Source organism: Sciurus vulgaris (assembly GCF_902686455.1).
Source record: "Sciurus vulgaris genome assembly, contig: HiC_scaffold_173_arrow_ctg1, whole genome shotgun sequence".
NCBI classification, from domain to species: Eukaryota; Metazoa; Chordata; class Mammalia; order Rodentia; family Sciuridae; genus Sciurus; species Sciurus vulgaris.
This window is the reverse complement of record NW_027632880.1, coordinates 442,391-459,962: the sequence shown is the minus strand read 5'-3', so window position 1 is coordinate 459,962 and position 17,572 is coordinate 442,391. Positions and strand designations below refer to the sequence as shown.

Sequence of the window (17,572 nt, the reverse complement as noted above, 5' to 3'; positions counted from 1 at the left end):
CATGGACTGGCATCTATCACTTGTGTAGGACTCAGGAGAAACACACATGAAGCTCCTAGGTGAAGCCAGAGAGTTATCTGGCAAAATGTAACCTTTGTTCACGATGATGCCAACCAGAAGAAATGGGACATTTCTTTGACATGGATACAGCTTTGTAAAGGTCACCTGCTCTCCACCTTCCAGGCCTCCCTCCAATTCTGTCCTGTGCAGTTGTGATGGACATAACATAGAACTTACATGAAAAATATTTTAAAGGGAGATTTTGTAAGTTTTATTGCGGTTTTTCAATGTAAAAGAAATGAAATGTTCATTGGGGAAGGAAGGAGATGAAGGTCTCATTGCTTGCAGTTGAAGTGACTGTCCAGAGAGCCTACTGGAAACATTATCACACAAAGATCTTTAGTTGATTAAAGAAATCAACTAATTTTAACAATTTATCTAGGATTTAATAATTTTTAGCAAAAATTAATCTGTTGTGCAGAAAATAACATTCTTTAACACAAAACAACTAAAAACATAGTGGCAAAAAATCCTATTTACGATCGCAATACAAATAAAAAACACATCTGAATAAACTTAGTAAACGTCCTGGAAAAGTATGAAAAAATATTAAACTTTGCCAAGGGACAGGGGGAAAAAAAGACTTAAATGAACAGGAAGAATAATGTTCCTGCAGGAGAAGATTTAGTGGTGCAGATGTCAACTTTCACCTAATTCATTTACAAATTCAATGAATATCCAATTCCAGTCCCCAGGGGACCTGGGGTGGGACTTAGCAAATGTTGTTAAAGTTCATCTGGAAAAATAAATGGCTGAGAAAAGCCAAGGAAATTTTGAAAAAAAAGAATAATGAGAGAGGACTTGACGTACTAGATATTAAAATACTGGAGTGATTAAAACAATGTGCTTTTGGTGCCAGGATGGAAGGATCAATAGAACAGAGGAGAAATTTCAGAAAGAGAAATCAATAATCTAGTACATAATAAAGATGGCATTTGAGGGCAGAAAGAAAAGGGTGGATTTTAAGTAAATAGTTTTGTGTGACAATTTAAGCATTTGCAAAAAGAAAGGTTAGACCCCTCCATTGCAATTGGACAACATGAACTAGCAGAGAGATTAATATTTTAAGTTTAAAACTGGATCTTCATCAGTACAAGCAAATATCTGTGCAAAAATTGACCTAATATTTCTGTGGCAAAAGTTATTTTAAGTGTGTGGTCTCACATAAAAACTAAGAAAGAAAAGTAGATGCATTTGAATTCACGAAAACAGTTAAAAAAGTACAATGCAGATGATAGTTTATGAAACAATGTTTGCAACTTATAGGTCATGTGTTCCCTGCAATGTCTAAGGAATTCAAATCAGGAAGAAAAAATCTAAAGTGGAAGTTCCATTGTTAGGAGTCTATCCCTGCACTCATTAAGCTCAGTCTCTTTATGCACACATGCTTGTGCACCTGCACACGCACACACACTTCATTCTGATGGTGTTAAAATAACAAACTCAAAACAAAGACACACAATGTATCCTCCACAGGTCGTTCAATAAACTGCTGTGGCACCAATAGGATGAGACTCTTGCATTTGGGGGCAATGTGGATAGGAACCGTGGTTTGTTGTTACCTGGGAAAATCTCTAGTCTTCTGTTATTACCTGTGAAAGCAAAGTAAGGAGCTGTATGTGTACTTCTGGTGTGTGTGTGTGGGGGGTGGTTCTGTAACTGGAATCAAAGAATGATATTCTCAGTGATGATTTGAGAAAAGGATCAGGTTTGTTTTAGTCTTAGAAAGGAGGGATACTGAATTTTCTAACGTTATATGTGTCCTTTTTAAAGAAGTGTCCATTTATTTGTTGTGCTTGTGATAATGAACAACTTCAATGTCCTTTGTGCTTCTCTGTAATTAAAAAATAACAACAAACTAATAAACATTAAATTAAAATTAAAATATGAATGTCTCGCAAGCACAAGGCCCCGGGTTCAATCCCCAGTACCGCAAAAAAAAAAAAAAAAAAAAAAAAAAAAAAAAAAAAAAAAAAAAATCAAAATATGGAAAGAAAAAATGCAGGTTTAAAAGGTTGACTAAAAGAGAAGAAATACAAATGATGTCTGATAAGCATACTTTTTAAACTTGACTAATAATAAAATGCAAATAAAAATGAAATAATTTATAATTTACTTATGAAATAGAATATATAAACTTTTACTAATAAAAGCATTTTGATGATAATGTCTGATGTTGCTATGAGAAATGCCTTAGCGAAGGTAAAGACTGCTCATTCAATCTGTCTGGATAGTTCTTCTTGGTATTTTAAGTTCTACTTTAAGATTTATCCTGTGGAAATAACTATAGATATCAGTGAAGTGTTGGCCTCAGATATTTTTATTGCAATATGTTTAGTGATGGAAAATGTAAACAGTAGTGTATTTATGGTACACTCATATCATGGATACTAGGAAACCATTAAAAATTTTGTGCAAAATGTCAGGAACACTGTTTGATATAAAATGTTGAGTGTAAAATGTAGGCAATAAAGCAACCTGAATGGTTTAATTCAAAGGTTAATTTAGAAAGTGTGAATTCTCATGGAAAAGAAAGTGTACACAGTGTTAAAATGGATGTTTTAGATGTTGAGACTGATATTGGATTTTATTTTTCTCTTATTTGCTTATTCTTAAAACCCTGCAATCTGGATTATAGGATGAGATTCAGAGGAGGGGGTACCTCATTCATTCTTTAATGCAGAAAAAAATCCCTTGAGCACCCACTATATCCTGTCATGACACTGCTTCTTCAGTGTGGGCATTCACAGTCCAGTGGAAGGAGCAAGGAGTGGAATGGGTCTCCAGATTCTACAAAAGACCAGAGAGGAACCACTGACTTGGCTTGGGAAAGACAGGAAGACAGGGAAAGATCTGAGTTCAGTTTACCTGGATCAAGCTTGGAGGAGTGTTCCATGTGTTTGCTTCATTCCTTTCTCAGTCATTGAATGTTGTGTAACCTCAGAGTATGCAGACACCAAAGGGCTGTGAACGCCATCTGCAGATCTGCTTTCTCCACACTCAGACACCCCAGTTCTCTTTCTGGAGGAGACTGCCAGCTAACGTGGGACCCCACCTCAACTTGACTTCAGTTTTGGGTGCACCTGTCTTAGGGCTAGCTGCCAACAGTGAGATCCCTGCTTCTACCCTTGCAACACATCTCCTGGACTGGGCTGCAAAAATGATCAGAGCCCAGACCAGAGAGAAGCCCATGTGAGGATGATAAGGAGATACAGCCTTTCTCCATGCTTCTGGGTGATAATTTCATCATTTCCAGATTTCTCTAAGGTCTGGTCAGTTCTATAGAAAGTACATAGGAGAGAGGAAAGGCTGTTACCCTGGTTCCTTGGCACGTGCCTTGTGCAGGCAGCCCCTGCACATTGACTGAACACTTATGCCTTGGTTTTACCCTCACCTGACTGGACATCCCTCCTCAGTGGCAGTGGATGTCACACCCTCCCTGGGTTTGGAGCCCACATGTGCTCTGCCTTGAAGGATTTTCCCAGCTTCTCTGTAAAATCTGAGTCCCTAGGAAGACAGTCCTAGAGACCTGGGCTGCCCTCAGTGTAGATATTTCCCATTTCTTCCTGGCAAGTTTGGGTAACCCTTTGCCTCATTATTGTCAGTTTCCTGTTTCCAGGACAGATTATTGCTCCATACTTGATCCTTACTGGGGCCATTTGATACTTGTTCCAAGAGTCCACACAACCTTCACTCTGATTCTGAATTTCTTTATGCCCTCTGCTGAGTGCACCTCTGCACTTAAGCACAGTGGCCTACAGGGTGGCAGCATATTATTTCTTACACACACACAAGCACACATGCGTGAGCATGTTTCTTAATCTTCTCACTGGTCTAGAGTTCTTAAAACAATCATTCTGGCAAAATAAACTTTGTTGAAAGACCAGGAGGAGACAGGTGCCAAGAGGCAGCAGCTGCATACAGGCTCACCAGCCGACTCCCACCAAGGGTCCATCTATCCTGGCTGAACCTCAGGAGATCTCTCAGATCAACTGCAGTTGGCATGGCATCCCCTGGGAAAGCAGGTGCACTTGTCTGTCTTTGTCCCAAGCGCCTAGGATCTTAGTGACAGTTTAACCTCATGGTTCTGCTCTCCCAAGCAAGGCTCTTGGAGAATGAGGCGCTCATGTCTTGGAACAGGTCAGCTTTGCCATCTAGTTTCCCCCGCTGAATAAATGAAACACACTTTTTAGTTTTTATTTTGTTGTTAATTTCATGCCTTATGCTAAATCTGTATTGCATACTTAATCTTGTTAAGAAATATTCACATCATATTTATTACTGGTAAACTTATTTCATAGGTAATTGCATCTTTTTTTCTTCTTTTTTTTAATTTCCTTTATTTGTACTGGGGATTGAACCCAGGAGACCTTAACCAGTGAGCCACATTCTCAGCCCTATTCCCTTTTTGAAATTTTGAGACAGGTTCTCTGTAAATTGCTGTAGGGCTTCACTAAGTTGCTGAGGCTGGCTTTGAACTTGTGATCCTCCTTCCTCAGCCTCCCAAGGCACTGGTAGATTTCTTAAAGTGAATAGTAGATATTGATCTTTTACAGAGAAATTTAACTCATTTAATTTTTAGTAATCATTAATGTCCTTATTGTCTTTGTTTGGCCTTCTTATTTTATTTTTTTAACTTCCACATTTTATTTTATTTTTTGGTACTTTTGCCCGTCCTTCATTTTCATAAATTGCTAAGGTTTTCTTTGTCCATTTTTTCCATTTGTGGCTTGGAATGTACACATTCCATTTCCATTTTTCTAGTTTTTGACCTTTCAGTATTTATTATGTGTTTTATACACTTTCCCCTTAGTTGCATAAAGAGTCACACAGTATCTACTTCTCCTTATACAAGAGAAAAATCCTGGCATGGCTTCATGGTTCTCGATTTTCTACTGTCTCATTCCTAACTTGTTGAGATAATATGGAATTTTATTCCAAATTCTTATTAAGATTTTGAACATTTCCCTTTATCAATTTTCTTGGCGCATTCTCTAGCACTGCAAAAATCTTCATATAAATTTTACAATTTCTATGTTTATAAGTCATAACTATAAATGTTACAGCGTTTTTTTAATCATATCTTGATTCTACTTCATTCTGTGGATGTACATCCTTGTATAATTGCCATAGGCAAGCTTATGTGAGAGAGTAAACTTCTGAGGTATTTATATTTTCAGAAATGTTGATTTTGTATTGCTACTTGAATACTGTCTGGACTGCATATAGGAACCTCAATTCAAAAGTACATTTTCCTTATAGTTTTGAACACATTATTGTGCTTTTCAAAGCAATCCTTCTTCTCTTTGGCAACACCATTCACTGGAGAGACTCTTCTTTCTCTATTGTGTGATCTTGGCACTTGTGTCAAAAATCTATTGACCATAAATGTTGGGTTTATTTCTGGGATCTCTGTCCTGCTCTATTAGTCAATGTGTCTGTCTTTATGTGACTAGCAGGCTGTTTTGATTACTGTAGTTTTGTAATGGTTTTGAAATCAGTTAGTGTGATGCCTCCAGCTGTGCTGTTTTTTTTTTTTTTTTTCCCTCCAGATTGCTGTGGCTATTCAAGATCCTTGGGGGTTCCATAGACATTTTGTTTCTATTTCTGTGAACAATGACATTGGCATTTTCATAGGGATCATAGTGAATTTGTAGACTACATTGGGTAGTATGGACACTAATAATATTAAATCATTTAATCCATGCTCTTGGGATACCTTTCCATTTTGCCAAATATTTTTTTCATCAGTGTTTTATAGTTTTCGGTATACAGATCTTTCATCTCCTAGTTTAAGTTTACTTTTATTTCTGCATGCTTTAGTGAATGCCCTTGGTTTGTTAATTTCTTTTTCAGGTAGTGTACTGTAAGTGCAAAGAAATTCTACTGATTTTTGTGTGTTGATTTTGTAGCCTGAAATTTACTGAATTTATTTATGAGTTCTAACAGTGTTGTTTTGTTTTTGTTTTCTTGGTGTGGAATCTTTAGGGTTTTCTATATGAGATCATGTTATCAGCAAAGGATACTTTCACTTCTCTCTGTCCTACTTGAATGTCTTTTATTTCAGGCTAGAACTTAGAAGACTATGTTGAATGGAAGAGCTGAGAGCAGTCATCCTTGCCCTGTTCCTGGTCTTTTGCCTATTGAGTAGATGTAACTTTGGGCTTTACACACACGGCATTTACTGGGTTCAGGTAACTAACTTACTTCTATGCCTGATTTGTTGAAAGGTTTCATCATGAAAGGAGGTTGAACTTTGTCAAATGCTTTTTCTGTATCTGTTGAGAGCATCAGAAGGTTTTCTTCCTTCATTTTGTTAATGTGCTATATCACATTTATTGATTTACATGTTGAACCAACCCTGCATTCCTGGTTTAAATCCAACTTGATTGTGGGAATGATTCTTTTAATGTATGGTTTAATTCAGTTTACTTGTATTTTGTTGAGGATTTTTGCAAATATGCTCATCAAGGGTATTGATCTGTAGTTCTGGTTCCCTGTAGCATCTTTTTCTGACTTTGATATCAGAGTAATGCTAGTCTTGTGAAACTTCAATTTGTTGATGTTTTTCCACTTTGTAAGATTTTAGTACATTTTCTTTACTGTTCACATTCTAAAACGTAATCATAATGTGTCTAGTTAAGGATTTTTAAAATTAACCTCCTCTGCACTTAGTAGGCCATTTCAAACTGAAGGTGCCTAGTTTTATTTAAAATTCTAATTGATCATTTTTTATTTCACTCTCTCCATTCCTTCTGTTCTTTTTTCTCGAATTTCTCTTACAGAGATAGGATTTTTCTGGCCTTACTCTTCATGTTTTAACTTTCATTTCATATCTTCTTTATCCTTTGGATATATTAAAAGAGATGCTCTGGTTAATTTGTCAGTGTATTAATTTATTCTTCAACTGTGTCCCCTCTTTTATTCACCCTACTTTTTAAAAATATTAAACCTTTGTATTTTTCTCTTTTAAGTAGACACTTTACTTCTCTCTTTCTCCATTTTGGATTTGTCCAGGGGGCACTTTACCCCTGAAATATATCCCCAGTCCTTTTCATTTTTATTTTTTAAATTTTTTATTGTAAACAAAAGGGATACATGTTGTTTCTATGTTTGTACATGGAGTAAAGGCATACCATTTGTGTAATCATGAATTTACATAGGGTAATGTTGTTTGATTCATTCTGTTATTTTTTTCCTTCCCTCTCACCCCTCTTTTCCCTCTATACAGTCCTTCCTTCCTCCATTCTTGCCACCCTCCTTAACCCTAGCTCTAAACCTAACCCTAACCCCTCCACCCCCCATTATATGTCATCATATGCTTATCAGCGAGATCATTCGTCCTTTGGTTTTTTGAGATTGGCCTATCTCACAAAGGATGATATTCTCAAATTTCATCCATTTGCCAGCAAATGCCATAATTTTATCATTCTTTATGGCTGAATAATATTCCATTGTATATATATACCACAGTTTCTTTATGTATTCATCAATTGAAGGACATCTAGATTGGTTTTTTATGCCTTTTTTTGAAATAATTAAAAACATTTTAGTTTTGATCTTTGGGGATTAAAACCACATTTAATCATGCAATGTTTTCTTTATTATTTTTGTTCTTGTGTTATAGCAAATGTGCAGTGGTTTTTATCTCCTCTTTGTACATGCAGTAACATATTATTTGACCATGAATCATTTTAATAGATTGAAACATAAGCATGTGAATTGAAAAATAGATACATTAGTCAAATCAATCAATAAATATGTAAATATATTTCTATGATGAAAAACAATCTTGGCTACTGTGTCCTCCAACTTGAAGAGAGAGAGTTGAAATATATGGCAGTAAAATATAGCTTTCCATGTCAACTAGCCAGGGCCTGCATCCTAAAAGGAATCTTGAGCCCTGGTTAAGTAGTATTCCATCAACAAAATCATAAAGGCATTGAAATGAAGGGATGATGGAGTGCAGCAGGACATTTGTAAAATCACCTTTCAGTCTGAGGCTAGAGTAGTTTAGTATTAGACATGGCATACTTTTCATATAAATTTGCTTACAAATAACGTGGCTTAACAAGTAGTGCTACCAGGCTGGCCCTTTAGTCAATGTATTTCTACTATTGCCCTGTAGTCAATGTATTTTTTTATTTATTTTTTTTAATTGAATAGATGATTTATTTTTTTTTATTTTAAACAAATGGGATACATGTTGTTTCTCTGTTTGTACATGGCGTAAAGGCATACCATTTGTGTAATCATAAATTTACATAGAACAATGTTGTTTGATTCATTCTGTTATTTTTTCCCTTCACCCCTCCCACCCCTCTTTTCCCTCTATACAGTACTTCCTTCCTCCATACTTGTCCCCCTCCCTAACCCTAACTCTATCCCTAATACTAACCCTTCCCTCCCCCCCATTATGTGTCATCCTCCACTTATTAGCGATATCATTCGTCCTTTGGCTTTTTGAGATTGGCTTATCTCACTTAGCATGATATTCTCCAATTTCATCCATTTGCCTGCAAATGCCATAATTTTATCATTCTTTATGGCTGAGGAATATTCCATTGTATATATATATACCACAGTTTCTTTATCCACTCATCAATTGAAGGGCATCTAGGTTGGTTCCACAGTCTGGCTATTGTGAATTGAGCAGCTATGAACATTGATGTGGCTGTATCTCTGTAGTATGCTGATTTTAAGTCCTTTGGGTATAGGCCAAGGAGTGGGATAGCTGGGTCAAATGGCAGGTCCATTCCAAGCTTTCTAAGGAATCTCCACACTGCTTTCCAGAGTGGCTGCACTAATTTGCAGCCCCACCAGCAATGTATGAGTGTACCTTTCTCCCCACATCCTCGCCAACACCTGTTGTTGCTCGTATTCTTGATAATCGCCATTCTAATTGGGGTGAGATGGAATCTTAGGGTGGTTTTGATTTGCATTTCTCTTATTACTAGAGATGTTGAACATTTTTCCATATGTTTGTTGATTGCTTGTAGATCTTCATCTGTGAAGTGTCTATTCATTTCTTTAGCCCATTTGTCGAATGGATTATTTGAATTCTTTGAGTAGAGTTTTTTGAGTTCTTTATAGATTCTGGAGATTAGTGCTCTATCTGAAGTATGATTGGCAAAGATATTCTCCCACTCTGTAGGTTCTCTCTTCACATTGCAGATAGTTTCCTTTGCTGAGAGAAAGCTTTTTAGTTTGAATCTATCCCAGTTATTGATTCTTGCTTTTATTTCTTGTGCTATGGGAGTCTTGTTAAGGAAGTCTGGTCCTAGGCCAACATGTTGAAGATCTGGACCTACTTTTTCTTCTATAATCTGCAGGGTCTCTGGTCTGATTCCAAGGTCCTTAATCCATTTTGAGTTTAGTTTCGTGCATGGTGAGAGATATGGGTTTAGTTTCATTCTGCTGCATATGGATTTCCAATTCTCCCAGCACAATTTGTTGAAGAGGCTATCTTTTCTCCATTGCATATTTTTGGCACCTTTGTCTAGTATGAGAAAATTGTATTTATTTGGGTTTGTGTCCATGTCCTCTATTCTGTACCATTGATCTACCTTTCTATTTTGGTACCAATACCATGCCATTTTTGTTACTATTGCTTTGTAGTAGAGTTGAAGATCTGGTATTGAAATACCCCCTGTTTCACTCTTCCTGCTAAGGATTGCTTTAGCTATTCTGGGTTTCTTATTCTTCCAGATGAATTTCATAATTGCTTGCTCTATTTCTGTAAGGTACGTCATTGGGATTTTAATTGGAATTGCATTGAATTTGTATAGCACTTTAGGTAGTATGGCCATTTTGACAATATTAATTCTTCCTATCCAAGAACATGGAAGATCTTTCCATCTTCTAAGGTGTTCTTTAATTTCTTTCTTTAGTGTTGTATAGTTCTCATTGTAGAGGTCTTTCACCTCTTTTGTGCGATTGATTCCCAAGTATTTTATTTTTTTCGAGGCTATTGTGAATGGGGTAGTTTTCCTAATTTCTCTTTCTGAAGGTTCATCACTTATGTATAAAAATGCGTTGGATTTATGGGCATTGATCTTGTAACCTGCTACTTTACTGAATTCACTTATGAGTTCTAAGAGTTTTCTGGTGGAATTTCCAGGTTCCTCTAAATATATAATCATGTCATCAGCAAACAGGGATAGTTTGAGTTCTTCTTTTCCAATTCGTATCCCTTTAATTTCTTTGGTTTGTCTAATTGCTCTGGCCAGAGTCTCAAGAACGATGTTGAAGAGAAGTGGTGAAAGAGGGCATCCCTGCCTTGTTCCAGTTCTTAGGGAGAATGCTTTCAGTTTTTCACCATTTAGAATGATATTAGCCATGGGCTTAGCATAAATGGCCTTTACAATGTTAAGGAATGTTCCCACTATCCCTATTTTTTCTAGTGTTTTGAGCATGAAGGGGTGCTGTATTTTATCAAATGCTTTTTCTGCATCTATTGAAATAATCATGTGATTCTTGACTTTAAGTCTATTAATATGGTGAATTATGTTTATTGATTTCCTGATGTTGAACCAACCTTGCATCCCTGGGATGAAACCCACTTGATCATGGTGCACTTTTTAATATGTTTTTGTATGCGATTTGCTAAAATTTTGTTGAGAATTTTTGCGTCGATGTTCATTAAGGATATTGGTCTGAAATTTTCTTTCCTTGATGAGTCTCTGTCTGGTTTAGGTATCAGTGTGATATTGGCTTCATAGAATGAGTTTGGGAGGGTTCCCTCCTCTTCTATTTCATGGAATACTTTGAGAAGTATTGGAATGAGCTCTTCTTTAAAGGTTTTGTAGAACTCGGCTGAGAACCCATCTGGTCCCGGACTTTTCTTTTTTGGTAGGCTTTTGATGACTTCTTCTATTTCAGTACTTGAAATTGGTCTATTTAAATTGTGTATGTCCTCCTCGTTCAGTTTAGGCAATTCATATGTCTCTAGAAACCTGTTGATGTCTTCGTAATTTTCTATTTTGTTGGAGTATATATTTTCAAAATAGCTTCTAATTATGTTTTGTATTTCAATCCTGTCTGTTGTGATATTTCCTTGTTCATTCCGAATTTTAGTGACTTGGGTTTTCTCTCGTCTTCTCTTTGTTAGTGTGGCTAATGGTTTATCAATTTTGTTTATTTTTTCGAAGAACCAATTATTTATTTTGTCAATTTTTTGTATTGTTTCTTTTGTTTCAATTTCATTGATTTCAGCTCTGAGTTTAACTATTTCCTGTCTTCTACTACTTTTGGTGCTGTTCTGTTCTTCTTTTTCTAGGGCTTTGAGCTGTAGTGTTAGGTCATTTATTTGTTGAGTTTTACTTCTTTTATTAAATACGCTCCATGAAATAAATTTCCCTCTAAGTACTGCTTTCATAGTGTCCCAGAGATTTTGATATGATGTTTCTTTGTTCTCATTTACCTCTAAGAATTTTTTAATTTCCTTCCTAATATCTTCTGTTATCCATTCATCATATAATAGCATATTGTTTAATCTCCAGATGTTGGAATAGTTTTTGTGTTTTACTCTTTCATTTATTTCTAACTTCAATCCATTATGATCTGATAGAATACATGGTAGTGTCTCTATCTTCTTGTATTTAGTCAATGTATTTCTACTATTGTTGCTAAACAAACTCTCCTTGCACTCTGCTATGGCTAGGGTAGAAATAAATAATTCATCCCCGGGCTTAAAATGTACTACTATCACATTCCTCACCCACAGTAGTTGTCTTTGTTAATTAATGACTTAACATAACTCCTTTTAGCTGTTCAAAATCCAGCTACCCAATTTTTATATACTTCCCCTCATCTGCTCTCTTTATTGAATGAAATCATAATCAATGCTCAATCTCTAATTTATAAGATAATAAAGTGAGCTGCATGGATTATTAGTAGTTACATTGTGTAACTTATCAGTTATTTGTCAGATGAATGTAGGACTATAATTAACATGCATTATTTTAACAAATACAACTGAGAAATAAGGATTTTAAGTGACTTGCCTTTCTCAGAAAGTAGGCACAAGATACAGTAAGGAAATCTGAATTTGCATTTATTTACATATCAGTGTAATTTTTTCGTGTAGCACATACCATTAGTTAATATCTTTCAATTGCAAAGTGCTATAATTTGTTATCTGATTATATTTTTACACGTTAATAAGATCAAGCAGTACTAATTAAAATTTGTAGGTTCTGTTGGAAGGAGGACTCATAGAACAAATGTGAATGAGGAAGGAGGAGTATAGATTTAAGGAGGAGTATAGATTTGGAAGGATGTACTAAAGTTCCTGTGACCCTCGCCCCAGTTCCAGTTGTCTCTCCATAGCTGTCACCAAGTGCTCAACACAAGGACCACCTTGAACGAGAGAGGGTACCCAGGAGCAACCTGAGGGCCACAGGCAGTGGGGACCACTGTTCAGACTGTGGCTCTCTGGAGCTTAATGCAGTTATGTTGCTGCTCCAAACAACCTGCCTTCAACAGTTTAAAAAGGAAGCCTCTGTCTCCCACTAAAATGGTAGGTGGGGTATTGCATAATGGAGTCCACAATGCCTGCTTTTTACAGGGTTGTACATTTACTGACATTTAAATAGCTGAGCATCTTTTCCTTTAGGATTAATAAGATACACAGAAACCAACAGGAGATTTCTGAGGTTTACTAAACTTTAATCTGTAAAATTTAATAGCAATATCAGAGTCATTATGTGTATATTAGAATGCAGTCTAACTTTACAAACACTTTTAAGCAATGAATTAGGTTACAAGAATGGGTTGGCTGTGTATCATTATGTCTAGGTAAATGCCAGAATGATGACATAATTGGTAGTTGAGAGTAAAATACAACCCCTGTAAAATGTTACTAAGGTGAATGTGGAAGGGTTGTAATTCATTATACACAAACATGGCTCCTAGGTATTTATCATTTTATGAAGTATAGACCACTTGAATTCACCAGGCATTGATTTTCTCTTGCCTTTGTTACATCCTTCAGAAGTGTAACACATCCTGGTTTCAAAATTGCTAATTCCTTTTTATTCAACCATTTGCCAGGGTACCCCATTGGATTTTAAGTCTCTTCGTGCACTGGAGACTAAGAATTCTGTAAATGCTAAATCCAAAAGACTGGCCTTAACAAGAATGATAATCCACCAATTTCAGACAATGATAAATTTATGACTTTGGATTTAAGGTCAGATGGTTATTTCAGACATTAAAGCAGTCCAATTTCATAATACCCTGCCTGCACCTTAAGGAAAGACATTTTTTCACCCTGTTGCCTGTGAGTTCCTGCTAAAGACATATAGTAATAGTTTGGGAGTCAAGGAGCCCATTTCCTACCTGTGCCTGTGCTTTCCCTTAGCCCTGGGCGACTGTTTAACTTTTAACCCTCTTGTTCACACAGTGTACATGCATAAAAGTACAATGTAGCACATAGGAAGCAGTTTTTCCAACATTTGTTTTATGCAGTTTGCCACAATACACATTACTCATGTTTTAGACATTTCTGCTGTCCCCAAGTTAGGAGTCATTTTCTCTGAATGGTCACTTTGCTTTAAATTCTTTTGGTTCCAGGTCATTTTGTCCCCATCTGCAACAACAGGGCATCTAACTCAGAGAAAGACTCTTGCCGAGAAAAGCCTTTGAAAAAGGCTTGTATTTGCCAGTCCGTCGGGAGGCTTTGATCTCGCAGTGCTTCACCTGGCCTCTGCTCTGGTCCAGCCTCTCTCCCATCTCACTGGAGGTGAGCTGCCTTCCCCCTAGAGCACCTCTCTTCCTTCAGGCATCCTGAGCCACCAGACATGATGCAGGACTCACTCAGCCATCGCTTGGTCCTCCTGCTTCTGCTCTCAGGTCCAGCAGCACTGCAGAGCAAGTGGAAGGAAAGGCTCTCCACCTGGCGTCTGCAGCACTTGGCAAGCTCTTGACCCACCACTTACGTAGTAGGACCGGAGAGCAAGTCATGAGGGCATCTGGATTCAGTACTTCTTCCTACCTGCTGTCCATAATTTGAAGCCTGGGATAGGTGCTCCACAGATGATGAAGGAGAGGTGGACCAGGAACCTGGAGAACCTTGGATAACCCTGCTGTTCCTCTGGAGAAAGGCAGGGAGAGCTTCAAAGGGAGGCTCCAGCTGGAGGCCTTCTGTGGGCCTCTGAGGCAAGGGAAGATGTTGATTTATCTGAACTTCTTTACCCTGTAGAGTTTGCATTTTATTTACTTATTTCCCTTGCTTAGATATTTCCTAAAAAGCTGTCATCCCAATTTATTCAGTGACAAAGAATGGAACTTCATGGATGAGATTTTCTCCGTGAGGATTCCAGGCTCCATAAGGGAACATGACTTCTGCATTCTACCTGCATCTGCCAGCATCTGGCCAGGGGAACTGAGAAGTCCTGAAGAGAAGACCTTCGGCTTTCCAGAGAGGATCATGCTCCTGAATTGAAAGGAAACAGCAAGCAGAACTTTCAGGATATGCAAGTGTGTTCTGTGTAGGAAAAGAAGAATTACCTTTATTTAGTAATTTTATTGGGTAAAATTCAAGGTGGAAGACCTGGTTTCTAAGTCTGCTTCCATCTGGGTCATTAGCTTTTGAGATCCTACTGCAGAAGCAAAGGGGATTAGAGAAATAGAGATAAATAATATGTAGATGGAGAGAAAAAATTAAAAGCCATTTCCTTAACCTCTTGTAGCTCTTCTCCTAGAAGCTTAGAAGAAGTGAAGAAGAAGAAGGAGGAGGAGGAGCAGGGGGAGAATATTCAAGTCAATATTTGTAGACTTTGGGAGGTAGACAATTAACAGAAAAACATGCCTTTTTTCACCCTCTTGCTCACCCACCATCCAACAAAAAGGACATAAGAAATGTGGAGTCTCTGCAAACTGCACAACTGAATGTCAGCTCTGGATTTTTAAAATCCCTAATGAGATCCTGAACCTATGGAGTCTGCACAGTATTTGTGTTTTTTTCTGCAATCATCTGAGTCTTGTTTCTCCTTGTTTTTCTTTTAAAAAATTTTCCCGAGGCGGCGGCTGCGGCGGCTGAAGCAGCGTGGTGGTGGTGGCGGCAGTGGAGGCTGCTCGGCCAGTACTCCGGACCCCAGCCATTTCAGACTGGGAGCGAGCGTGGCGCGGGCATTGAAGGCGGCGGCAGGGACCAGAGGCTCGGCGGCTCTCAGGCCTGCTGAAAATGACTGAATATAAACTTGTGGTAGTTGGAGCTGGTGGCGTAGGCAAGAGTGCCTTGACGATACAGCTAATTCAGAATCACTTCGTGGATGAATATCCTACAATAGAGGATTCCTACAGGAAACAAGTAGTAATTGATGGAGAAACCTGTCTCTTGGATATTCTCGACACAGCAGGTCAAGAGGAGTACAGTGCGATGAGGGACCAGTACATGAGGACTGGGGAGGGCTTTCTTTGTGTATTTGCCATAAATAATACTAAATCATTTGAAGATATTCACCATTATAGAGAGCAAATTAAAAGAGTTAAAGACTCTGAAGATGTACCTATGGTCCTAGTAGGAAATAAATGTGATTTGCCTTCTAGAACAGTAGACACAAAGCAGGCTCAGGACTTAGCAAGAAGTTATGGAATTCCTTTTATTGAAACATGAGCAAAGACAAGACAGGGTGTTGATGATGCCTTCTATATGTTAGTCTGAGAAATTCAAAAACATAAAGAAAAGATGAGCAAAGACAGTAAAAAGAAGAAAAAGAAGTCAAAGACAAAGTGTATAATTATGTAAATAAAATTTGTACTTTTTTCTTAAGGCATACTTAAGTGGTAATTTTTGTACATTACACTAAATTATTAGCATTTGTTTTAGCATTACTTAATTTTTTTTTGTTCCATGCAAACTTAGCTTTTATCTTAAATGCTTATTTTAAAATGACAGTGGAAACTTTTTTTCCCCTCTAAGTGCCAGTATTCCCTGAGTTTTGGTTTTTGAACTAGCAATGCCTGTGAAAAAGAAACTGAATACCTGAGATTTACATCTTGGGGTTTTTGGCGCATGCAATTTGATTAATCCTATTTTTCTTACCAATTGTGAACGTTAGTATGAAAGAGCTTAATGAACTTTTGAATCATCCCTATTTTGTACTTTATCTAATTACATAAATGGATTAATTAGTAATTATAACTTCAGTTGTGATTTTATAATTGGTTTTACTAAAACATTGAAGGATCACAAGTTTATGGGCTTCCTTTCAATTTACCATCTAGACATTATGTCTTATAGTTTGTCATCCTTCATGAATGTAAACAGATACTGTTCACAAAGGCTTTCTCTCCCTTTCCACTGCTATTAGTCATGGTCATTATCCTAAAAATATTATATTTTTTCTATAAAAAGGAAAAAATAGAAAAAAAAGTAAGATAATGGAAAATATTAAAAGGCCATTGACATTCCACATTAGATAAATTAACTGTAAGACTCCTAGCTTTTCCTGTTAAGGCAAATCCAGTGAAATGGGGATTATAGCAACCATTTGGGGGCTATATTTATATGCTACTAAATTTTTATAATAATTGAAACAATTTTAATATGTATAAAACTTCTCATAGGAATTAAATATAGTCTCCCTGTGTCAGATTTTTTCTTAACTGTGAATCTTTCTTGAACCTCAATCTTTGAAAATAGTTTTAGTACTGGTAGTGATATTAAAGATTATTTGAGCGAGTTTTAGCTTAGTAGGTGTTGAAGAGACCAAGCTTCATTGAGAGTTTCATAGCATGGACCTGTATCCGCATGGTCATGAGGCATTGTCATGCATTGGTTGGTCAAAATGGAGACCAGGAGACTTTGGATAGCTCAACAAGATGCATTCTCACTGTGTGATGGTCCTACTGACAGATCAAGAGCATCACATTTATTTTTTTAATTACTTTTAAATATGGACTTAAAAGTTATAATTTGGGGGGTGGGAGTGTGCCAGGACATTCCTTTTTTTTTTTTTTTTTTTTCTTTTTTTTTTCAGCAATGAATTAAAGTTTCAAACTCTCTACTTTTATAGTTCTTTTAACCCTGGCTAAAGTAACATTTCATAAATGCTTTTCAAGTCTGATCCATATTTAAGATTATCTCAGGGATGCAAGGTTGGTTCAACATCAGGAAATCAATAAACATAATTCACCATATTAATAGACTTAAAGTCAAGAATCACATGATTATTTCAATAGATGCAGAAAAAGCATTTGATAAAATAGAGCATTCCTTCATACTCAAAGCACTAGAAGAAATTGGGGTAGTGGGAACATTCCTTAACATTGTAAAGGCCATTTATGCTAAGCCCATGGCTAATATCATTCTAAATGGTGAAAAACTGAAAGCATTCTCCCTAAAAACTGGAACAAGGCAGGGATGCCCTCTTTCACCACTTCTCTTCAACATCGTTCTTGAGACTCTGGCCAGAGCAATTAGACAAACCAAAGAAATTAAAGGGATACGAATTGGAAAAGAAGAACTCAAACTATCCCTGTTTGCTGATGACATGATTATATATTT

The 17,572-nt window shown here is 36.8% G+C and overlaps 1 pseudogene across 1 annotated transcript; it reads left to right on the top strand.

Annotated features, from left to right (window-relative positions):
- The first annotated feature begins 15,138 nt into the window (after positions 1–15,138).
- LOC306652286 (GTPase KRas-like) lies at positions 15,139–17,145 on the top strand (annotated as a pseudogene). Its single transcript has one exon. The product of its transcript is annotated as a GTPase KRas-like (transcript).
- The last annotated feature ends 427 nt before the right edge of the window (positions 17,146–17,572 follow it).